This window comes from Heterocephalus glaber, unplaced genomic scaffold (assembly GCF_053883595.1).
Source record: "Heterocephalus glaber isolate CG9 unplaced genomic scaffold, H.glaber_assembly_v1.0 deba00001673, whole genome shotgun sequence".
Lineage (NCBI taxonomy): Eukaryota > Metazoa > Chordata > Mammalia > Rodentia > Bathyergidae > Heterocephalus > Heterocephalus glaber.
Window position 1 is genome coordinate 1,400,536 of NW_028258410.1, and position 22,491 is coordinate 1,423,026.

General features: G+C 37.3%; 1 pseudogene; it reads right to left on the minus strand.

Moving 5' to 3' along the window:
* Window positions 1-3,296: 3,296 nt before the first annotated feature.
* LOC106008678 (olfactory receptor 4C15-like) lies at window positions 3,297-22,048 on the minus strand (annotated as a pseudogene).
* Between the last annotated feature and the right edge of the window lie 443 nt (window positions 22,049-22,491).

Consider the following 22,491-nt stretch of genomic DNA (forward strand, 5'->3'; position numbering starts at 1 on the left):
GCTCAGGAAAACTGTCTTGTGAACTGCGTGGCTGCATTATCCAACCAGACTCCAATGGAGGTGGGTCAGTGCTAGCCAGGGTTTGATGGAAAGCAATTGACTCTGGCCATTCAGTCATGCAAACTATGGAGAGGGGTTAGATGACAAGGCAAGCTGTTTTCTTTTGTGTTTGACTCAGCTGTGCCTCGCATGTAACCTCAGGAAGAATTAGGGATTTTCTTTAAACTCTGTCCACATAAAGATATATTTTAACTTGGGTGAGGTTTCCATTGAATAATCATAAAGTTTAATCATATGGTATTCTACTAATAAATTAGGAGTTTGAGGCAATAGATGATTTCATTGGGATCTGAAATAACTGCAGAATAAAAGATTGCTGAGAGCTATGTTTATTTTTGCAGGGGTTGGAAGGAATGTATGAAGAACATAAAGTTTCATAGATAAGAATGTCTATTTCCTATTTGAACTTTTAGTTTAGCTATGAGAAATGTAACTAAAATACAAAGTTCATTTCAAATACTCCATTCTGCACTGTTAAAGTTTGAATTGTAATCATTATCAATATCTGTGGGCTGTCATCCATAAATATGTTCACGTTGCCAAACAACATTTTAATGGGTTAATAGCAGAGATAGGTAGAAACTTTACTATGGGAAGATGTATCATGTATTCATTCAATCAACAAATGTTTTTTAAGCAAGTGATATATCATTGAACCACAGGGGAAAAACATCCCCTGCCTCACAGCTAACAGCCTGTAAGAGAAGACAAACAGAAAATGCAAGTGTATAAGTATATAGTAGATCAGAGAGTTGTAAACATTCTAAAAAACATGTGAAGAGTGAGCTTAATGAAAGCCAAGTGGGTGGGGCATTTTTTAAAAATAGGCAAAGTATGGGCCAGGGATTTATCTCAGTGGTTCTGCTGCCTGCTTCACAAGTGCTAGGTCCCAAGTTCGATCCCTGGTACCCCCCCAACCCCCCCCAAAACAAGAAACAAAACAAAAAAGGCAAAATAGGAAGTAGAAAGAAGAGAGTAAAGCATGCCCTACAAGGAAAGAAGAAAAGCGTAAGCCCACAAAGATGAGTAAAGACTTTACTCAATGAAAGAAGACCTCAGTGTGACCAGGGATGGAAGGTTAAGAAGCTGTTATCAAGGTCACAGGGACACGAATGTTACCTATTGCCAGTTTATGAAGGGCCACATTTTTATATTACTTATACATTAACACAACAGTATTCCTGGATTATTTTATTCTTTAGTTAGATGTCAGTTATTTTTTATCTTCTTTAAAATATCCAAGGAAAAATTTTTAATTCCCAGTTTTTATATTGACAATATGTTTCTGTCAATTCTTTGAATAGCTACAGTAACTACAAGCTGATTTAGTGTTAACGTATGTTACAAAGCCTAATAACTAGGAACACTAGATTGAGCTTCACAATGCTTAAGCAAAATCAAAATTGAAAAAACTTGACAGCTAAATTAACAAGCATTATTTTGAGAATTTTGCAAAATTCTGTTCGTTAATACAGAGAGAAAAAAAGTTGGGGTAGATATGTTCCAATATTTGTTTAGTTATCCAATGAATATTATAATTTTCTACTTTTACAGAGTTCACAATGAGATATTCAGAGTTCAAATAATGAAAAATGTGTTTTTATTTGAACGTAAGATGCAAGAGACAAGAAACTGTGCTAAACACAACAATCTGACCAGAATACTGTTTCATTTTATTGTATTTCAAATCTTGGATTTGTAGATTCACAAGATGAATGACCCTGATTTCTTTAGCTGGTTCTTAGGAATAAATGATTTATCAAATATCAAAAATCACTGTGTGAAGGGAAAGGACATTAAGAAGTAATTACTGCTTTGAGGAGAGACATATGATGGAAATACAAGGAAAAGAAGTGGAAATACTCCCTATCAGTCTGCATGCTTTTGTTACAAAATTGGCCTTATAAAACACACACACTTGGGGTAGATTATATTTTAGAATCTAATCTTAATCCATAATAAATTTCACCAGAGGAGATAATGAAATCTTACCTATTTTCTGCCACAACTGCTCTGAGGAAGAAAACTAATAAAATACACTTGTTAACTTTGCAGTTAGCATGGAAGCAAAGAACATAACATCATTTAGTATTTTGGTCCACACTACACAATTGCTGGACATTCTATTAGTGCTGATAGAGTAGACAAATTGAAATTTTACTATAAATAAATTTATTCCAGAAGTTACTTGTCAATTTGAGAATTACATACCTTAAGTACAGCAATGATGTAGAAAATGTATCTAAATTTAAGTGATCTCTTAAAAATTGATCATTGTTCAAATAGAATTCATTTCAGGTGAGTAGTCAAAGTCAAGAAAAAAAGAAAATCACCAAGTAAATTGAAATGTGATCCTCTTTTAAAATCTACTTTGTAATGGGACCAGGGATTTAGCTCAGTGGTTCCCCAGCCTGCCTTGAAAGTGCAAGGTCCCGAGTTCCATCCCTGGTACCAAAAAAAAAATCTGCTTTGTAATTTCTGGTACCTCTGGTTACTCTTTCTTCTATAAGGGGAAAAAGGGTCATTACATGGCAGCTTTAGTGTGGTGCTACTGCTATAGTGTGTCTCAAGAGCTCCCTTTTACTGTCCTGGAATAAGAAGTACTGACACCTACTCCCTTATCAAATCTGCACCCACTTCCTCTCCTTTAGTCCATTAGAATGGACAGGAAATTACCCAGCACAAGAGGAATTCATGCATAGCCAGATCACCTTTTGTCTCTAAAGAAATTCAACAAGGAAATCAAAGGTGGTAGCCCAGGATGACTAGTCAGCACTAAAAGTCTCTTCATACAGGGACACTTATAGCTGTCCTGAGTCTTGCTTGCTTTTCCTCAGTCACGGAGATTCCCACCCTCAATCTGGTCACTTTCTCACCTGATGAAGATCAAATCAATTTCCATTTCTAAAGCAAAACTGTTTTAGTCTGCTCACACAAAGCATAGAACAAACAGTAAGTAGTCTCTTAGGTAATTTACTTTTCAATTCTTTGGATTATAAGTTTCAAAGTAAACAAAAAATTCAATTGTCTTTCATTTAGATATAAGAATATCCACTTACCACCTCAGAAGTAATGCCTAATGTGAAAATAACAACATTTCCTAACAACCACAGGATGACTGTTTCTCTACACATAGAGTTATACAATCTACACAGAGAAAATCTCATAAAGTTTTTAATCTAAAAATCTTTTGAATGCTTTACACATAACTTCATTATTTGAAATAGGATTAATTTTTATTTTTCATCAGAAACTACCACCAATCTGTTCCAAACTTTCCTTATAGCATTTTTCACATCCTTATTCCTAAAAGTATAAATCAAAGGGTTGAGCAATGGAGTTAAAATGTTGTAAAAAATGGCCACCACTTTGTCAAAGGAGAAGGCAGAGGGAGGCTGTGCATATATAAATATGCTTGGAATGAAGAACAAATCCACAACAGCGATGTGGGACACACAGGTGGACAGAGCTTTCCCCTGGCCTTCAGAGCTGTGAAAGTCCCAGAAGGACAAATTCAGTCACAAAGCTCTGGTTTTGCATGATTTTCAAAGGAATGGTGAAAAAAACAATCAAACAATGAACATGTAAATCTTAAATTATGACAAAAATTACTTCAAACAAATGTAAAACTCTACAGTCATCAACAAGTTGGTAGAACATTATGCAAACTTTTCTTGAGTGTTTTAATTATCATTGAAAACACAAAATTAGAAATTTGTTGAAGGCAGTAGCTGGAGATCAGGAAGAATTCAGGTGGAAATGAATTACTGACTACTTGAAAAGAACCAGATTTTCAATATAGGTGGAAGAGAGGAATGCATGTGTGGCTAAAAAGAGAAGAAGGTTTCATTTTAGCCACAAGCTCTGATCATTGCCTAGTGGCCTCCTGATCTCCATTATTGAAAGGCATCCTGAAAGATTGTTACTTATTGAACATGTCGATTGTAGGTGTGGAATGCATTGGGGATAACCAGTCTGCCCTCCTTTTTCAGAGCACTGTCTTACCTAGCTACCAACAGAAGAAAAAGTAACAGGTAGTTTAAGAAGCACTAGAAAATTACATCTACTTTTCACAAATTTCTTTAAAGCATTGAAAAGGGTTGGGCCTTTAAATGTATTCATTCATTCTTTACAAAAAAGGAAGGCCTATGGGAAGACTTGGTGCTTGCTTGATGCCAAGGTGCATGCACATTATTGACTTTCTATTTCTTAGTCATCATTTAAGAAGTGAACAGAAGTTAATAAAAACATCTCTGTCTTGATGGCTAAGAGAAGTAATAGCAGGAAAACAGTTGCCTGGGACCCACTGCTTCCAAAACCGTCTGTAATAGTTCTTATTATCTCTATTATGTTGGTGGGAATTTTATACTTCAAACCATCAGAAGATGCTTGAGATTTTAACACAGAGCTTCCTGTGTCAGCAATCATGTCATTTCTACTGGCCCAACAAGGAAAGGAGTTGAGATTTTTCTTGTCCAGTAGGAATTTGAGAGGAGAGGTGGTCCTTCTTCAGTCTCCATCCATCTATAAGAAGTAGAGGCTCTGGTTCTTTGGTTCATGTGTAAATGAGGCCACTGGATGTAGGTAAGAGAGCAAATGACATGGAATCAGAACCGATGGTCACTCACCAGCACATGAAAATTGGCAACAACTACACTACATGGGAGAGGTAGAAAGACAACAGGTTAAACATACTTTAGCATTTTCAGACTTCATTCTTCCAAATTAGTTATACAATATGACCCAGTCTGAACAAATACAACTCATAAAAGTAGGTGCTATATTATTATAAAGTCAATTTTATTTGATTTTAAGGTGAAAGAGAAATGTCCGTTAATGGTGTCACTGTTTGTCTCCCAAGATTATATAAGGCTCTTATTTTAAAATGTGAGAATATTGCTCATGATAAAATGCCCTTAGCAATTGTAGTTTTAATTCACTTACTTAAAAGCCCAGCTACCTTACAAATGGAAAGCTTTTCTATGAGTCCTCCAGACAAGTTCTCCAACTTTGAGTTAATTTTCCACAGATAGACACAGCTTCAAAAAGTGGTTGTCCCCTCACTGGTTATATGAAATACACCTGTCAAATAGTGTTTTTGTGTGCATTTTATGGGCAAACAATTGTGTGTGTATTTCTTGTTAAAACAGGTAAATAAAAGAATGATCAGGTTTATTATGAGAATAAAAATAGGCTGACTTTTCATGACTGTCGCTTAGAATTAACAGAACAACTTTACATGTTAAGAAAATTAATATATACAAATGTATACATTAGTATCTGTCCTTTTTCTACTTTTTATTTTGTTTTAGTTTTTTGGAAACAGAGTCTCACTATGTATCTCAGACTGGCCTCAAACTCTCACTGTCCCTCCTACCTCAGCCTCCTGAGTGCTGGAATTATTACAGCTCTGTGCCACCACACCCAGCTTTCCTTTTGGTTGCTTTCAAACAACCACTTCCATTATATTTTCAGGTTCATCACTTGCAATGTCTGCACCATGCACAATGTATCCACTCACAAGCTATCACCGAGGACACCAGACTAAGCACAAACCCTGTAAGGTCATTCTGTCACACAAGAACTATTTATTTTAATGAAGATCCTTGTATACTGCAGCAGCAGACAACTTAGGATACAGTCGGGGCAGGCAACACAAACAAGGAAAAAGAGTAAGAACTTGGGCTTCAGATGCAAGCTCTGGTAGATATTCCACAGCATGGAGCTGGTTCTATAAGGTTCTTAAGACTCTCAAATTTTCTGGGTTCACTCTGCAAAGGCTGTGGGAAGGGCTCTCAGTTTCTTGTGAGAATCAGACCAGGCCTTTAGGAAATCTTGAAAATATGACCATGACACTGAGTCTGTCCATATCTATTCCCTCTTCCCGTAGCCTCACCATCCAGAGGAAACCAAGCAACTTGATTAATCTAATTTTAAATAATCATTCTCTCTCTGCTTTCTAACTCATAACAAGAGAAGTAAGAGTTTTGAATTAAAATACTCATTAGATAAAAGCAAACCAATCTTTTTTGTTCCACAGGAAGGAATTTCCAAAATCAGTATTAAAATACTGATGAATGGAGAAACACTGTGTTTGTAATTTATGATCACAAGGTTTATGATTTTAAATCATTTAAAAAGTAATTGTTCTAAATCCACTCTGCTGTGAAGCAGTGAACCCTACCATGTCAAAAAGACAGTAGTGGGAAAAATTCAATAAATGTAAATAAAACCTGGTGCATAGTGAAAAGCATTGAATTTGTGTTTTCTACATAAATTTGGCAAATGAACTCATGATATGTCAGATGACAATATTAAAGCCAACTGAGTGAGTAATAAACAGGAAATCTTTGTACTATCTTATTTCTGTAAATGTAAAATTACTCCAAATAAAATGTTGGGTTGAAGGAAAATTTGTTTTTAATTTTCTACTATGTAAAAAGCTAGCAATTACAGTGGCCGTGTCTGATAGCCATGTGTCACTGGACAGAGCATCACACACTGAGGTTTCTCATGCAGGAGAGAATATAGTGTTGTTATGAACATGCTCTGCAAAGTATAAAAGAAAGACGTGAATACTAATGCCAGCATTCTTTTAACACTGTCAACATCACAAAGTGAGGTGAAAGTTTGTTATTCATAAGAATAAAATATCTTCTTTAGTCATGCTTTTAAAAAAATTCTAAAATTGCATTAAAATTGATTCTTTCCTATAATATTTGGGAAAATATATTGGTAAATAATTTTAGAAGTATAAAGAGGTTTTTATTTATTATAGTAACTCCAAACCTACATATTTATTTTAAAAAGTGAAGAGATGGGAAATGGCTTTTCTGTCTTTCCACTGATGCCCTTCCCGATAGAGATCTGAGCTTTGTTTTCCACTGTTGTCTTGTAATTTAGTTCCTGCTAAGGGAGAGGTCAGGCCATGACATGTAGCACTAAGACAGTTCAGGGTTCCAGCCACTAAAGTTTTCTTCTCAGTTCTGAGGCAGGAACTTAAGCACTTCATGACACTAAATGCACTTAGGGAAAAGTAAGTGGACTTAGTTACATCAGAAGATTCCACTCTGTGCTTTGAACCACTCTTTCTTACCAGCAACGTCCCTCCCAGTGCCATTTGTTAGTGTGTGGTTGTGGTGAGAATAAATTTTATGTTCTATCAATAACTATAAATAAATACAAATTTCAGTCCTCAAGTTCACCTTGCTCTTATATCAATATTGTTTATGCAGCTTCAAAACATTCTGCTTTTCAAACTAAACGTGAGGACGGGGAGATCTTTTTTTTTTTTTTTTTTTTCTTTTTTGCTACCGGGCATCGAACTCAGGTCCTTGCTCTTGAGAGGCAGGTGGCAGTGATGGGGATATCTTTACAGGATGAAAGAGATACATTTAGAAAGAACTAATAAGATACTACTGGGGTGTTTGGTTTTTTTTTTTTTTTGGTACTGGGGATTGAACTCAGGACCTTGCACTTTCAAGGCAGGCTGTAGAACTACTGAGCTAAATCCCCGGCCCAACTACTGGAGTGTTAATAGCAATATGCTTGCATGACATCTGTAAATTACTTCATTTTAATCTGAAAATAAAAAACTGACAATAGTTATAATTTCTTTGGAGTTGAAAGAAAGAAAAGAAGGAAGGAAAGATAAAAGGAATGAAGGGAGGAGGAAGAAAGGGAGGCAGGGGAAGGAAGGAAGGGAGGAAGGAAAAAAGGAAGGAAGGGGAAAGAGGAAAAAGGGAAGAGAGAAAGAGAGCGGGCAGAAGAGAGGAAGGAAAAAAGAAGGCAGAAAGGAAAGAAAGAAAAAGAGAGGGAAGAAAGGAATTAGGAAGGAAGAAGAAAAGAAGGTAGGAAGAAAAGAGAAGGGAAAAAAGAAAAAGAAAGACTTGCATCTGTAACAGCTATTACCTACTGGGCACGTATTACAGGTTAAGTGGTGTTTTCTGGGCTCCACATTCATTATTTCTTCATTTGCTTATTCATCAGTCTGGTAATGAAATCCTCATTAAAAATAAGGAGTCTGAGGGCGAGAAACGTGTAACTAGCTCAAGTGTGCACAGCTATGTGGAGCCCCATGCACAGGAGTAAACACAGCAGCCTGAGCACAGCACCCACACTTGCAATAACGTGAATTACACATCTTACCACCATTCAATTCTGTGAGTGTCATGAGGGTGGTGATGTCTTGCTTTCTACTGAGAAAAGCCATTTCAATGTGTGACAAAGGATCATGCTTGTCTGCAACATGTCCTTCTCCATCTAAAACCCAGAGGAAGACACTCCCTGGTGGTCATAGTGGAGGATGCTGCCAGGCTGTGCATATGCTGCCTCCAGCGGGGCTCAGCAAAGTCACCTCCTGGTTCACCAAGTGGAGTTTAAAGGGGTTTCTTGCACAGGTCCTGAGCATGTGCAATTCCTTCTACTCTCCCAGGGTTTGGCAATTTTCTAGCACAGTGATTTTCCAAGACACAATTTTGTGTGTTTGTGTGTGTGTATTTACTTGTTTGAGGTTTATGAACTTTCATGACCCCAAACAATCTGAGATTTTTCTTTTCTTCTTTTCTAAAATCTGCTTTTCAGTTTCTGTTTAATGATGCCTCCATTTTCTAACATATTAAAGAATAAAACACTGTCCACATGGAGATGCAGCTGAGCGCCTATTGACAGAACTCAGGAAAAATAATTGTGTACTTATTAAATGAGAAGCAACATCCATCAACCCATAGGGAAAATATGCATTGTTTTGGGGAATAGCATAGGAAGAAGTACTTATTGAAAAATATTTTATGTGAAAGTATACAAAGAGGCATACATTAGTTGAATGTTATTTTTTTTCTCAAAAAGTGATTGTAAAATCCATCACTTTACTGGCACAATTTCTAGAGATTAAAGAAATTTCTCTCTTCATTTTATCTGGAAGATGATATGATGGATCTGTTTAACTTGAAGGAGGAATTGAGCTCAGCACCTCAGAATTCTTTAAAAAGAGCCAACAACAAGATTAAATAGAGCTTTGAAATTTAGGATTTTGAAAGATAAGCTATTACCCAGGCTTCCTCATGTTGAAAGGAAGACTTTCACCCCCAGCCTGAGCACCTAGAAATTTTCAGCAGAACCAGATTTTCAGCAATTTTCTGGGCCTGCTGAATTTACTGATGCATATTCCTGGGCCTCTGTCCTTCTTGGCCTCTAAGTCTCCTTCATTCTGAGCATTCCTGCAGGGCACATGATCTGTCCTCCCAACTTGGTCAAGTTGTGAATAAACTCAGTTTTCCATTTTCATGGGCTTTTCTCTTACATTTGATGATAGGCTGCTAAATGAATCCAAATAGTTGAGGCCCAGATGCAAGGCTCAAATCAAACAATGTGTATGAAACAACAGGCTGGGTTGTGTCCTACCTATTTTCATGTCTATTTGCACCTCACAGAAAGATGTAGAATTTAAATGCTTTGTTAGAAAAGTTAATGCCCAAAAGCACCATCGCCTTCCTAAGTCCATAAAATTAAGAGAGAAACATGATCCACTTTAATTAAAAATTTAAAGGAATCACATTGGCACTGGATAGAATCCTTCAGAGGAGATGGGGACCTGGACTCAGGCCACCCAGCACCAGGTTGTGCATTCACTGACCTTCATGACAGGAAAGAATTTCAGGACACACAAGGGAAATGCAGGAGAGCAGTTATTAGGCAGAAAGAAGGGTGCACGCAGAAGGAAGTGTGGGTGCTCATAGTGTGGGGTGCATTATATCCTGAGGATGGGACTTTTACTTGGTGTTGGGGTATCCTCAAGATGAGTTATCCAGGATGGAATCAGCTGTCAGGCGGCCCATTTGTGGGTTATGTTCTGACGCAAACCATTTGTGTGTGTTTGAAGATCACAGATATTCTGCTACCATTTCCATGTATCTTGTCAAATTCTTTCTTCAGGACCCCAAGAACTTGGAAAGAATCCCTTCAGGACCTAAAAGGTGCTAATAAATGCATTCCATACTGCTATATTTTTTAAGAAAGACTATAGAACTACCTATGAACAACTGCTATCAGTAGGGAGAACAGAGTGGCCACAATTCCAAATCAGGTAAAGCAATGAAATATAACAGCAAGTAAAGAAAGTCATGTTTTCTTTTTTTTTTTTTCTTAAATTCTTTTATTGGTATGTTGTAGGTATACAACACAATTACATTTCTCATTGGGAGCTTGTACCTTTACATGATGCATCTTGGTTCTTATTTTTTCCCCATTCCTAGCCTTCCCTTCACCCCCTCCACCCTTCCCTATTTACAAAGACTTTATTTCCATTTTTTCCATTTCTCATCATTTTTCCTTTCCTTTCTTTCCTTTCTCCTGCCCCTTCCACTACCCCTTCCCCTTTTGGACCTTTTCTTCCTATTTTGCATTATCGATTATTCATTCTAATCATTGGTACATTTTAGGTATACAATCTAATGACATTCATCATTGGAAATTTGCACCTTTACATAATTTCTCTTGGTTCTTATTTTTCATCCTTGCCCAGCCCTCCCTTCAACCCCTCCATTCCTATTTACAAAGATTTTGTTCCTATTTTTCCATTTTCTCATATTAATTCCATTCCCTTCTTTCCTTTCCCCTACCCCTCCCACTTCATTCCCCTTTGCCCCTTTTCTTCCTATTTCACATTACCTATTATATATTTTAGTCTTTAATTAAACTTTCAGTCTCTCACATCAGAGAAACTATTTGGTATTTATACATGTGTGTCCTATTTATTTCACTTAAGAGTATGGCCTCAATGTGCATCCATTTAGCTATAAATGCCTCTAATTTCTCATTTTTTATGGCTGAGTAGTACTCCAATTTATTTAAAAAACACATTTTCTTTATCCAGTCTCCAGTTGATGGGCATTTGGGCTGTTTCCAAGTTTTAGCTATCACAAACTGTGCTGCTATGAACATGGGTGCACATATATCACTGTGGGATGATTCTTTTAATTCTTTGGGGAAGATCCCCAGCAGTGGAATAGCGGGGTCAAATGGGACTTCCAGTCCTAGTTCTTTGAGGTATCTCTATACTGATTTCCACAGTGGTTGCACCAGTTTACACTCCCACCAGCAGTGGAGCAGGGTTCCTCTATCCCCACAGCCCCACCAGCATTTGTTATTGGTTGATTTCATGATAGCAGCCATTTTTTCTGGAGTGAGGTGGAATCTCAGCATTGTTTTCATTTGCATCTCTCGAATGACTAGTGATGTTGAACATTTTTCATGTATTTATTTGCTATTTCTATTTCTTTGTCTGAGAAATGTCTGTTCATTTCAGATGCCCATTTTTTGACTGGGTCTTTAAATTTGGGAGGCCTGTTCTTTTTAAGATCTTTATAGATTTGAGATAGTAGAACTTTGTCTGAGGAAAAGCAGATGAAGATTTTTTCCCACATTGTGGGTTTTCTCTTCACACTGCTCATGGTTTCTCTTGCACTGCAGAAGCTATCTCACTTGTTAATAGTTTGTGGTAATTCACAGGCAACTAAGGTTTGTTCATAAAATCTTTTCCTACACCGATGTCTTCAAGAGTTCTACCTAACCTCTTTTGCAACTGGTTCAGAGTTTCTATTTTAATATTTAGATCTTTAATCCATTTCAATTTTAGTTGAGTGCATGGTGAGAGATACAGGTCTAGTTTTAATCTTTGGCAAGTTGAAGCCCAATTTTTCCAGCACCATTTATTAAAGAGGCTATCTTTCCTCCAGTGAGGGTGTTTGGCTCCTTTATTGAAGATGAGATGGCTGAGTGTGTCTGGCATTGTTTCTGCATCTTTTAATCTGTTCCACTGGTCCTCAGGTCTGTTTCTTTGCCAGTACCATGCTGTTTTTATCACTGTAGTTTTGAAGTATAGTTGCAGGCTGGGGATTGTGATACTCCTGCCATGTCTCTGTTACCTAGAATTGCTTTTGTTATTCTGGGTCTCTTCTTGTTCCAAATGAATTTTTGCATTGTTTTCTGAAGGTCCATGAATTATGCTGCTGGAATCTCAATTGGAACTGCATTGAATCTATATAGCAGTTTTGGAAGTATGGCCATTTTCACTATATTAATCCTTCCTACCCAGGAGCAGGGGATGTCTGTCCATTTTCTGATATCATCTTCAATCTCTCTTTTCAGAGTGCTATAGTTTTCAGAGAAGAGGTCTTTGATTTCTTTCATTAGGATGTTTCCTAGGTATTTCAGGTTTTTGGATGCTATTGTGAAAGGAATTATTTGCTCTATTTCTCTCTCAGTGAGTCTGTCATTCATGTAGAGGAAAGCTATTGATTTTTGTGTGTTGACCTTGTAACCAGCTACTTGACTGAATTTGGTTATTAAGTCTAGAAGACTTTTGGCGGAGTTCTTGAGGTCTTCTATATAGAATATCGTGTCATCTGCAAATAATGACAATTTGACTTCTTCATTTCCTATCTTTATTTCTTTTATTTCTTTCTTTTGTCTAATTGCCATGGCTAATGTTTCCTAAACTATATTGAACAAGAGTGGTGATAGTGGACATCCTTGTCCTGTTCCTGATTTTAGTGTGAAGGATTTCAGTTTTTGACCATTTAGTATGATATTGGCTATTGATTTTTCATAGATGGCTTTTATCAGTTTGAGGTAGAGACCATCTATTCCAATTTTTTGTAGGGTTTTTATCATAAATGCATGTTGGATTTTGTCAAATGCTTTTTCTGCATCTATGGAGGTAATCATATGGATTTTGTCCTTGGCTCTATTGATATAGTGTATTACATTGACTGATTTGCATATGTTGAAACATCCCTGCATCCCTGGGATGAATCCCACTTGATCAGGTGTATGATCTTCTTGATGATCTTCTGCATTCTGTTTGAGATTATCCTATTAAGGATTTTTGCATCTATGTTCATTAGTGAGATTGGCCTATAGTTCTCCTTGTCAGTTGGGTGTTTCTCTGCTTTGGGGATCAAGGTGGTCCTTGCTTCCAGGAATGAATTTGGTAGTATTGTTTCCCTTTCAATTTCATTGAAGAGTTATACAGTAGTGGCAGCAGTTCCTCTCTAAATGTCTTGTATAATTCAGCAGTGAAGTCATCAGGACTCAGGCTTTTCTTAGTTGATAAGTTTTTAATTACTTTTTCAATTTCATTGGTTGATATTGGGTTGTTCAGAATTTTTAGATCTTCTTCTTTCAACTTTGGTAATTTATATGTATCTAGGAATCTGTCCATTTCTTCTGTGTTTTCCATCTTATTGGCATATAGGTTCTGGAAGTAGGTAGTGATGATTCTCTGGATTTCTGCTGGGTCTGTTGTAATTTCACCCTTTTCATTCCTAATTGCATGGATTTGGGCCTTTTCTTTCCTTTTTCTGATAAGGTTGGCTAAGGGTTTGTCAATTTTGTTGATACTTTCAAAGAACCAACTCTTGGCTTCATTGATTTTTTTGTATCATTCTCTTAGTCTCCATTGCATTGATTTCTCCTCTGATCTTTATAATTTCCTCCCTTGTATGAGCTTTGGGTTTGTCCTGCTCTTCTTTTTCTAGAAGCTTGAGGTTCAGCATCAGGTTGTTTAATTGGGGTTGTTCTGTTTTCCTAATATACATATTCACTGCTACAAATTTCCCTCATAAGACTGCTTTCATTGTGTCCCATAGATTCTGATATGTTGTATTGTCACTGTCATTCTATTGAAGGAACTCTCTGATTTCTTCTTTAATTTCTTCTGTGACCCATTGGTTATTCAAAGTGTGTTGTTCAATCTCCACATGTTTATGAAATTTTTCCAGATTCTTTTGCAATGGATCTCCAATTTAATCGCACTATGGTCTGATAATGTACAGGGGATAACTTCAATTCCTTTGCACTTACTTAAACATGTTCTATGTGTGAGTATGTGGTCTGTTTTGGAGAATAACCCATGTGCAGCTGAGAAGAATGTGTATTCTGATTTTGTGGGATGGCACACTCTGTAAACATCTGTTATGTTCATTTGTTCAAGAGTTCAATTGAGTTCTAGTATTTCATTACTAATTTTTTGTCTATGTGATCTATCTATTTGTGACAGTGGGGTATTGAGTTCTCCCATTACAATTGTATTAGTGCATATATGACTTTTCACGTCTGTTAGTATTTGTTTTATCTAGTTGGGTGCACTAGGGTTTGGTGCATAGATATTTATGATTGTCATCTCTTCTTCTTGGATTGTTCCCTTTACAAGGATGTAGTGTCCTTCTTCATCTCTCTTAATCAGTGTTGGTTTGAAATCTACTTGATCTGCAAAGAGGATATCTACTCCTGCCTTTTTTTGGGTTCATGTTGCATGGAGTATTGTTTTCCACCCTTTAACTTTCAGTCTATGAGTTTCCTTTTGACTTAAGTGTGTTTCTTGTATGCAGCATATTGTTGAATGTTGCTTCTTGACCCATTCTGCCAGTCGATTTCTTTTGTTTGGTGAATAGAGACCATTAACATTGATGGTTATAACTGAAACATATTGAATTATCATTGCCATGACTTTTTCTTTTTATTGGATTCTCCCCCTTTACATTTAATTTCTTGTCATGCCAGATGTGTTCATTCTGCCTTACTTCCTGGGGTTGTGATCCTTAATGTCTGTTCCTAGGATTTTGTATAAAAGTTTTTGGAGTGCTGGTTTGGTATTCATGAAGTTTCTAAGGTGCTCTTTGTTATGAAAGTATCTTATTTCTCAATCAATTTTGAGAGATAGTTTTGGAAGATACATCAGTCTAGGTTGGAGACTGTTTTCTTTTAGCGCTTGGAATATGTCACTCCAAGCTCTTCTTGCCTTGATGGTTTGTGTTGAGAAGTCTGCTGTGATTCTGATGGGCTTTCCTTTGTATGTGATTTGTTTCTTTTCTCTATGTGCTTGTAGAACTTTGTTCTTCTGTTGAGTTTCTGGAATCTTAGATATTACATGCCTATGTGTAGATTTTTTTTTTTTTTTGATCAAGGCTATTTGGAGTTCTATATGCCTCACTTGTCTGTATGTCAAGTTCTTTTCCCCTGCTTGGGAAGTTTTCTGCCATTACTTCTGTGAAGAGATTTTTTATGTCATCTGCACTCTCTCCTGTTTCTTCATTGACTCCAATCAGTCTTATATTATTCTTCTTTGCATCATCTAACAGCTGCTGGATTGATTTCTAATATTCCCTGAATAATTTTGAAATGTTTTCTTTTCCTGGTCATTAATTGCAATCTTATCTTCTATATCTGAAATTCTGTCCTCACATTCGCTCATTCTGCTGTGTAGACTGTCAATGGAGTTTTTCATCTCCTGGAAATCTATTTGCCTCTGTTTTATGTATTCCATTTATTTCTTATGTTGGGATTCCATCATGTTCCTGAGCTCCTTTCTAGATTTATTAATCATGTCTTGCACTAGGAGCACAATTTCTCCTGTTATCTGAGAAATTATTTCTGATTTCATTTTTTCCAGATCCCCTTCTGTTGCCAGTTCTGTGGGTCCAGGTTTTTGAGTATCAGAGTGTTCCATCTCATTTCTGTTTGGGGTTGCTATAGGTGATCTGGAAGTCTGGTTCTGAGACTTATTTATGTGTTTTCTCATTTTGACTGGCAGGGGCAGATGGGTGTTGTTGGGGTCCACGTGGATCACCTCCTCTGAGATGGGAGAGGTGGGCCAGGGGCTGGGAGTGGCAGTAGGGATGGTGGCCCAGGAAGCCCCTTCCTCTGGGCCAGGAGCAGCAGGACAGAAGGCATGCCAATAGCCCTTTCCTCTGGGCTGAGAATGGCAGGAGGGATGGTGCCTGGGCAGCCCCTTCCTCTGGACCAGGATCAGTGGGACAGCAGATCAGAAGCCCCTACCTCTTGGCTGGGAGCGGCAGGACTGATGGCAACCCAAAAGCCCTTTCCTCTGGGCTGGGAGTGGTGGGACAGATGAATGGCACCCCAAAAGCCGTTTCCTCTGGGCTAGGAGTGGAGAAATGGATGGTGGCTGGGAACCCCCTTCCTCTGGACCAGGATCAGTTGGACGGCGGTTCAGAAACCCCTACCTCTGGGCCAGGCAAAAGTCATATTTTCAACCAGGTTCTTAGAGCTACAAACAAAACCAGAGTCAAACAGCAGTGAGAGACACTTTCCTAGCCTGAAGCCACAATAACTGGCCTCAGTCCTCCTCCCTTGAGATTCACTTGTGGCATGTAAAAAATAAGAATCCCACCTTTTAGGATAGCTGTAACATTTAAATAATTCAATATCTTCAAAATATATGAAGGTGCTGTTATACAATATATACAGTTAGAGTGCTTGCTTTCATTATGATTATTAACACTAGATTTCCAAAATATTTTTTCATTATTCAAACACAGTAACTATAACTTTTTATTACCTGTAGTATTGAAAAACTACCATGGTGGAAAGGGCAGGTTACTCTTGGGCCCTTCACCTGTTACTCCTTGAAAGCATGATTTGTATTTTCTTCTGAACCAATCAGAAACTTAAAAGCATATTTTCTTTGAAATAATAAAAACTGACTCTCTACTTGGAGCTATAGATGGCCAATACTTAGCTAACAGCAGGACAAAGCTTGACCTTCATTTCATATTTGTCTCCTTTATTGTCTTAAAACTTTGTGTCAGATCTCTGCTCAGTTCTGCCTATAAGCATGTTAATGACATAGAAAATGTCTTTCTAAACGCTGGCATTTCAAGGTTAATTAACCCTAAATTTATATATTTATCAGCCCCCTTTAGGATGGGAAATTCAACTACTAGTGGCTGCCTAGAAGTCTCCAGTCATTTACCCAAACATACAATCACCTTGGATTGCAGCAGAGCTTTTACAAAATTTAGGGTGCCCAAGCAAGTGGAGACATTTGGCTAATAGAGACTGGACAGTCCCTCAAGTGATAAGAACTTTTCCAAAGCCAATGTGTACAACAAGATCTGAGATAATCAACCAGACCAGAGTCCTCCCCAACAAATCTGCAGAAGCTGGTTTGAGTTCACTGTTAATGGGCCAGTCTGATTTTCTCCGTGGGAATGAGCCGCTTTCACTCTTCAAGCTAAAATTTGCTCCCACTTTTCTCTTACCTTCTAACTCTACATAAATCAGCTTGTGCTGCTCACTAACATGTCCTAACATGCTTTTCTGGAGAGATCCATCAATAACCTGTCTAGGCCAAGATAAGACCCCCATCTCCACTTTAGGAGGACCTCCTTGCAGCCAGATGTATGAAAATCAGAGGAGTAAAGGCAGGTTGGGTAAGAGAAACAAAGACCAATTTTAATGGAAATGAGAAGGAAAATACTGTGAAATGACATCAGTATGAATACTCTTGTTACCCAGAATCAAATATCGTGGCAGGAAAACTTGGAAATAAGTTGTCCTCCAAGCTGTAGTCCTTGAAAATAAGATTATGGAAACAGTATCTCTTCATTGGTGTAGTATAAAATTTGGAGACAAAAAAGTGACAACAACAGTTTTTATTAAGAATAAATTCATGAGCCAAGAAGAAAAATCACTGAGTAATTTCATCAAATTTATCCATCTTTTTAAACTAAATTTTACACAATTGGATTTTGAGCTTACACATATTGAAGTGACTAATCCCTCAGGAAGTCAGAGGCCCACTGAAAGCCCCCATCCTTTTAAATACAACAAGTGTTGGTGGGCAAAGTTTGCAAAATTTCATTCATTTAACTAGTGGGAATAAATACAAATGTCTTTCACTATTTATTTTAATGAATGTTATTTGGCTTTTCTACATGTATATCATGACCAGAGTTTACAATGAAAGATTAGAAGTAAAAATATAAAAATGTGCTTAAATTTGGGTATATAACCAATCAGATATGAATCTGTATTGAACACCACCACCTAGACAGAATAATGATTAATCATACAGCTTAATTTCAAATCAGTGGATTCACTGATTCAGAAATTGATTCATTAATACAAGACACTTATTTCTTGAGCTAGTCCTTAGGGATAAATGAACTACAAAACAGGAACCTCTATTTGATGAAAAAGGATTAAGAAGTCATCATTGCTGCAAGGCAGGTGGATGATGCAGAAATAAGGAAAAACAGCAGGAAGAGCACCCAAGTGTGTTTATTCTTTGTTACACACTGACCTGCTTTAGTGTACACATTTTTCCAGATGATAATTTTGACTCAAAATTTAATCTCTTAGTGGCTTCCCACTGGAAGATCAATGAAATCTTATGCGTCTTCCACATTCCTGTCATGAGAAAGATAACTAACTAATAACATGTCCTGGCATTTGAGATTAATGAGACAGAGGAATATGTGTTCAACATGTTATTAGTGTTGATTTGTGAGGGAAATTGAAATATCTGCAAATAAATTGGCTGCAGATGCCACTGGATAAGCTGAGACTAATAAAACATTTCCACTGGACAGACATAAAATGTGTCTAAGTTCAAACTTATTTTGACATAGCTACACAGGGTCAGGAAAATTAAAATCACCAAGTAAAATTAAAATAATTCTCTTCTAGGATATAAGAAAATGGAAAGAAATCTCTTGCTCCTGGGTAGGAAGAACCAGTATAGTGAAAATGGCCATACTTCCAAAACTACTATGTAGATTTAAGGCAATGCCAATTGAAATTCCAATGTACTTCACAGAACTAGAGAAAAAAAATATAAAAATTCATTTGGAACCAGAAGACACCTAAAACAGCAATAGCAATTCTAACCAAAAGAGACATGGTAGGGGATATCACAATCCCCAACTTGAAACTATACTACAAAGCTACTGTGATAAAAACAGCATGATACTGGAAAAAGAACAGACCTGAAGATAGTGGAATAGATTAGAAGATGCAGAAACAACTCCAGACATACTCAGTCACCTCATCTTTGACAAAGGAGTCAACCACCATCATTGGAGAAAAGATAGCCTATTTAATAAATGGTGCTTGAAAAACTGGATTTAAAACTCCCAAAGATTAAAACAGACTTATATCTATCACTATGCACTAAACTAAGATCAAAATGGATTAAAGATATAAATATTAAAACAGAAACACTAAACTTGATGGAAGATAAATTAGGTAGAACTCCTGAAGACATTGGCATAGGAAAAAACTTTATGAACAAAACCTCAGTAGCATGAAAACTTGCAGAAAGAATCAACAACTGGGATCTCATCTTATTAAAAGGCTTTTGCACTGCAATAGAAACCACCAACAAAGCTAAGAGACAACTTACAATGTGGGAAAAAAATTTTAGCAGCTGTACCTCAGACAAAGGACTACTATCTAGAATATATAAAGAACTGAAAAAAAACAGACCCCTTAAAGATCCAATTCAAAAATGGGCATCTGAAATGAACAGACATTTCTCAGACAAAGAAGTAAAAGCAGCAAATAAATATATGAAAAAATGTTCAATTGCTCTGGTCATTTGAGAGATGCAGATGAAAACAACACTGAGATTCCATCTCACCCCAAAAAGAATGGCTGCTATCAATAAACCAACAAATAACAAATGCTGGCAGGGGTGTGGGGAGAAAGGAACCCTTCCCCATTGCTGATGGGAGTGCAGGCTGATGCAACCACTATGGAAATCAGTATGGAGATACCTCAAAGAACTAGGACTAGAGGTCCCATTTGACCCAGCTATTCCCCTGCTGGCTATCTTCCCAAAAGAGCTAAAAGAATCATACCACAGCAATATATGTGGACCCATGTTTATAGTGGCACAGTTTGTAATAGCTAAAGCTTGGAAACAATCCAAGTGCCCATCAACTGGAAACTGGATAAAGATGTGTTTTTTTTTTTTATAAAGCAGAGTACTACTCAGCCATAAAGAATGAGAAATTAGAGATATTTATAGCTAAATGGATGCATATTGAGGCCATACTCTTAAGTGAAATAAATAGAACATGCATGAGTAAATGCCAAATAATTTTTCTAGTGTAAGAAACTGAAAGTGTAAATAAGGGTTAAAATGTTTAAAATGAATAATTGATAATTTGAAGTAGGAAGAAAAGTTCAAAGGGGTAGGAGTGGTGGTAGAGGAAAGGGAAAGGAAAGAAAGGAAAGGAAAAATTATGAGAAAAGAAAAAAATGGAAATGATGTCTATGTAAATAGGGAAGGGTGAAGGGGTTGAAGGGCACACAGGTAATGGGGTAAAAAGAAGAACCAAGATACATCATGTACAGGTATAAGTACCCAATGATAAATGTAAACATGTTGTATAACTTAGATGTACCAATAAAAGAACTTAAGATTAAAAAATGATAATAATCCTCTTCTGACATATACCTTAAGGTTTCTGGTTCACCAGTGTTCTGTTCTACGGGAAGGGATGAGTAGGATCACTACATGTGGAGTTGGAGATGGTGAAGCCAGTGGTAAGGGGTCCAAGAGTTCCTTTTGGTGGGACTGGAGTAAGAATCCTCACTACTGAGTTCTCTGTGAGATCTGCTCCTCCTTCCTCTCCTGCAGAAGACTGGGATTGGGCAGTCACCTGATGTAAGAGCAAATCACTCATAGGCAGGACTGGACCACTTTGTTTTGTCTGTCAAGTAATGCAAAAAGTGACTCAAATTCTATGCCAGATATGTATAGAGCTGCCAAAAACTGAAATCAAATGATACTAGAAGACCCACATTTGGAGCTCTGTGAGTGCTCCTCTCTCTGCTTTGCTTACATCCTGATGCTTATTAGGGTCAATGAGTTTAATGCCATACATATAAAAATGTTTCTTCATTTGAAATGGTTGGGATACATGTCTTTCTTTAATTTCCAATTTTCTTTTTCAAGGATTTTCAACACATGGTGTGAAATGCAAGCATTCTGATAGGGAAAATGCCCTCCCTTTTTAAAATTAGAGTTAAGAATATGCAGCAGAGCTCTGTTTAATTTACATATGATGAGAAGCAGATACTCACTCAGAGTGAAAGTCAGGTCTCAAATGGAAAACAGAATTTTCTGACTCCCCAATCATGCTTTCTACAGGAAATTGTGTTAACTTCCTAAAAACCACAGTCAGGAAAGTATTTTCTAAATAAATATTGTTGTCTTCCTTCCTTATATTTTTTATAAGTGTAACATTTTTGTCTCATGAGACATCACCACTAACCTGCTCTATACTTTTCCTCATAGCATTTTTCACTTCCTTAATCCTAAAAGTATAGATCAGAGGATTAAAAAAAGGGGGCACCATGCAGTAAAATAGTGATATTATTTTCTCAAAGAAGAAGACAGAGGGAGGTCATGTGTATACCATTAAGCAGGGGACAAAGAACAAAATCACGACAGTGATGTGGGACCCACAAGTGGACAGAGCTTTCCTCCGGCCTTCAGAACTGTGCTTCCTCAGGGAGAACAAGATGACACAGTAGGATACAAGCAACAGGGAGAAGATTATAATGCCGATAGACCCACTGTTGGCAACCACCAAAAGGCCAAAGATGTGTCAGTGCAGGCAAACTTCAGTAATGGGAACAGGTCACATATGAAATTATCAATGACATTGGGACACAAAAGGGGAGCTGGAAGGTACAAAGAACTTGTGTGGCAGAGTGCAGGAAGCCCCCTATCCAGGCTATGCCCACCAGAACACAGCAGAGCCTCCTGTTCATGATGAAGGAGTAGTGCAAGGGCTTGCAAATGGCCCCATAGTGGTCATAGGTGATGGCTGTGTGGACGATCACCTCCACCCCAGCAAGGAAGTGTCCAGCAAAGAGCTGCATCATGCATCCTTCAAAGGAGATGGTGTTTCTTCAATATTAGGAATCAGAAATCATATTCAGTGTGGTTTCAGAAGAAACATGCATCCAGGAAGGACAGGAAAGCCAAAAAAAAGTACATGGCGGATTTCAGCAGAGCAGGGCTGCCAATGATGGTCACCACAATTAGCATGTTGCTCCAGACAGTTGCAATATAGACCAACAAAAATGCAACAAATACTACTTTCTGAACTGTTGGATTCTGTGAAAGTCCCAGGAGGACAAATTCAGTTACAAAATTCTGATTTTGCATGACTTCCAAAGGGAAGGTGAAACTTAAGTACTGATCATGTAATTTTGGTATTATGAGAACAATTCACTGCAAACAAATTGATAGTACTAAAGTCACCCTCATTCAAACTCATTTTGAGTGCTTTTACTTTCATTGAGCACACATAATTAGCAATTTGTTAAAGGAGTATTTAGAGTTTGGCAGAACTGAAGCATAAATAAATTACTGGAAACTTTAAAATAGACAGAGATTTAATATGGAGAACAGCTCACCCCCACCTTGGTAAAGAAGAGAAACAGCTTCTATTTCAAATGTCAGCTTGATCACTTGCTAATGAATTCCTGGAGTGAATTATTGGGAAGCATTCTGAAAAGAAAGGAAAGTTATGAAAACCAACGGAATGTAAATTATTAACGTTGTGTACCATTGACATCAGATAATGGTGACTAGCACACCACACTTAA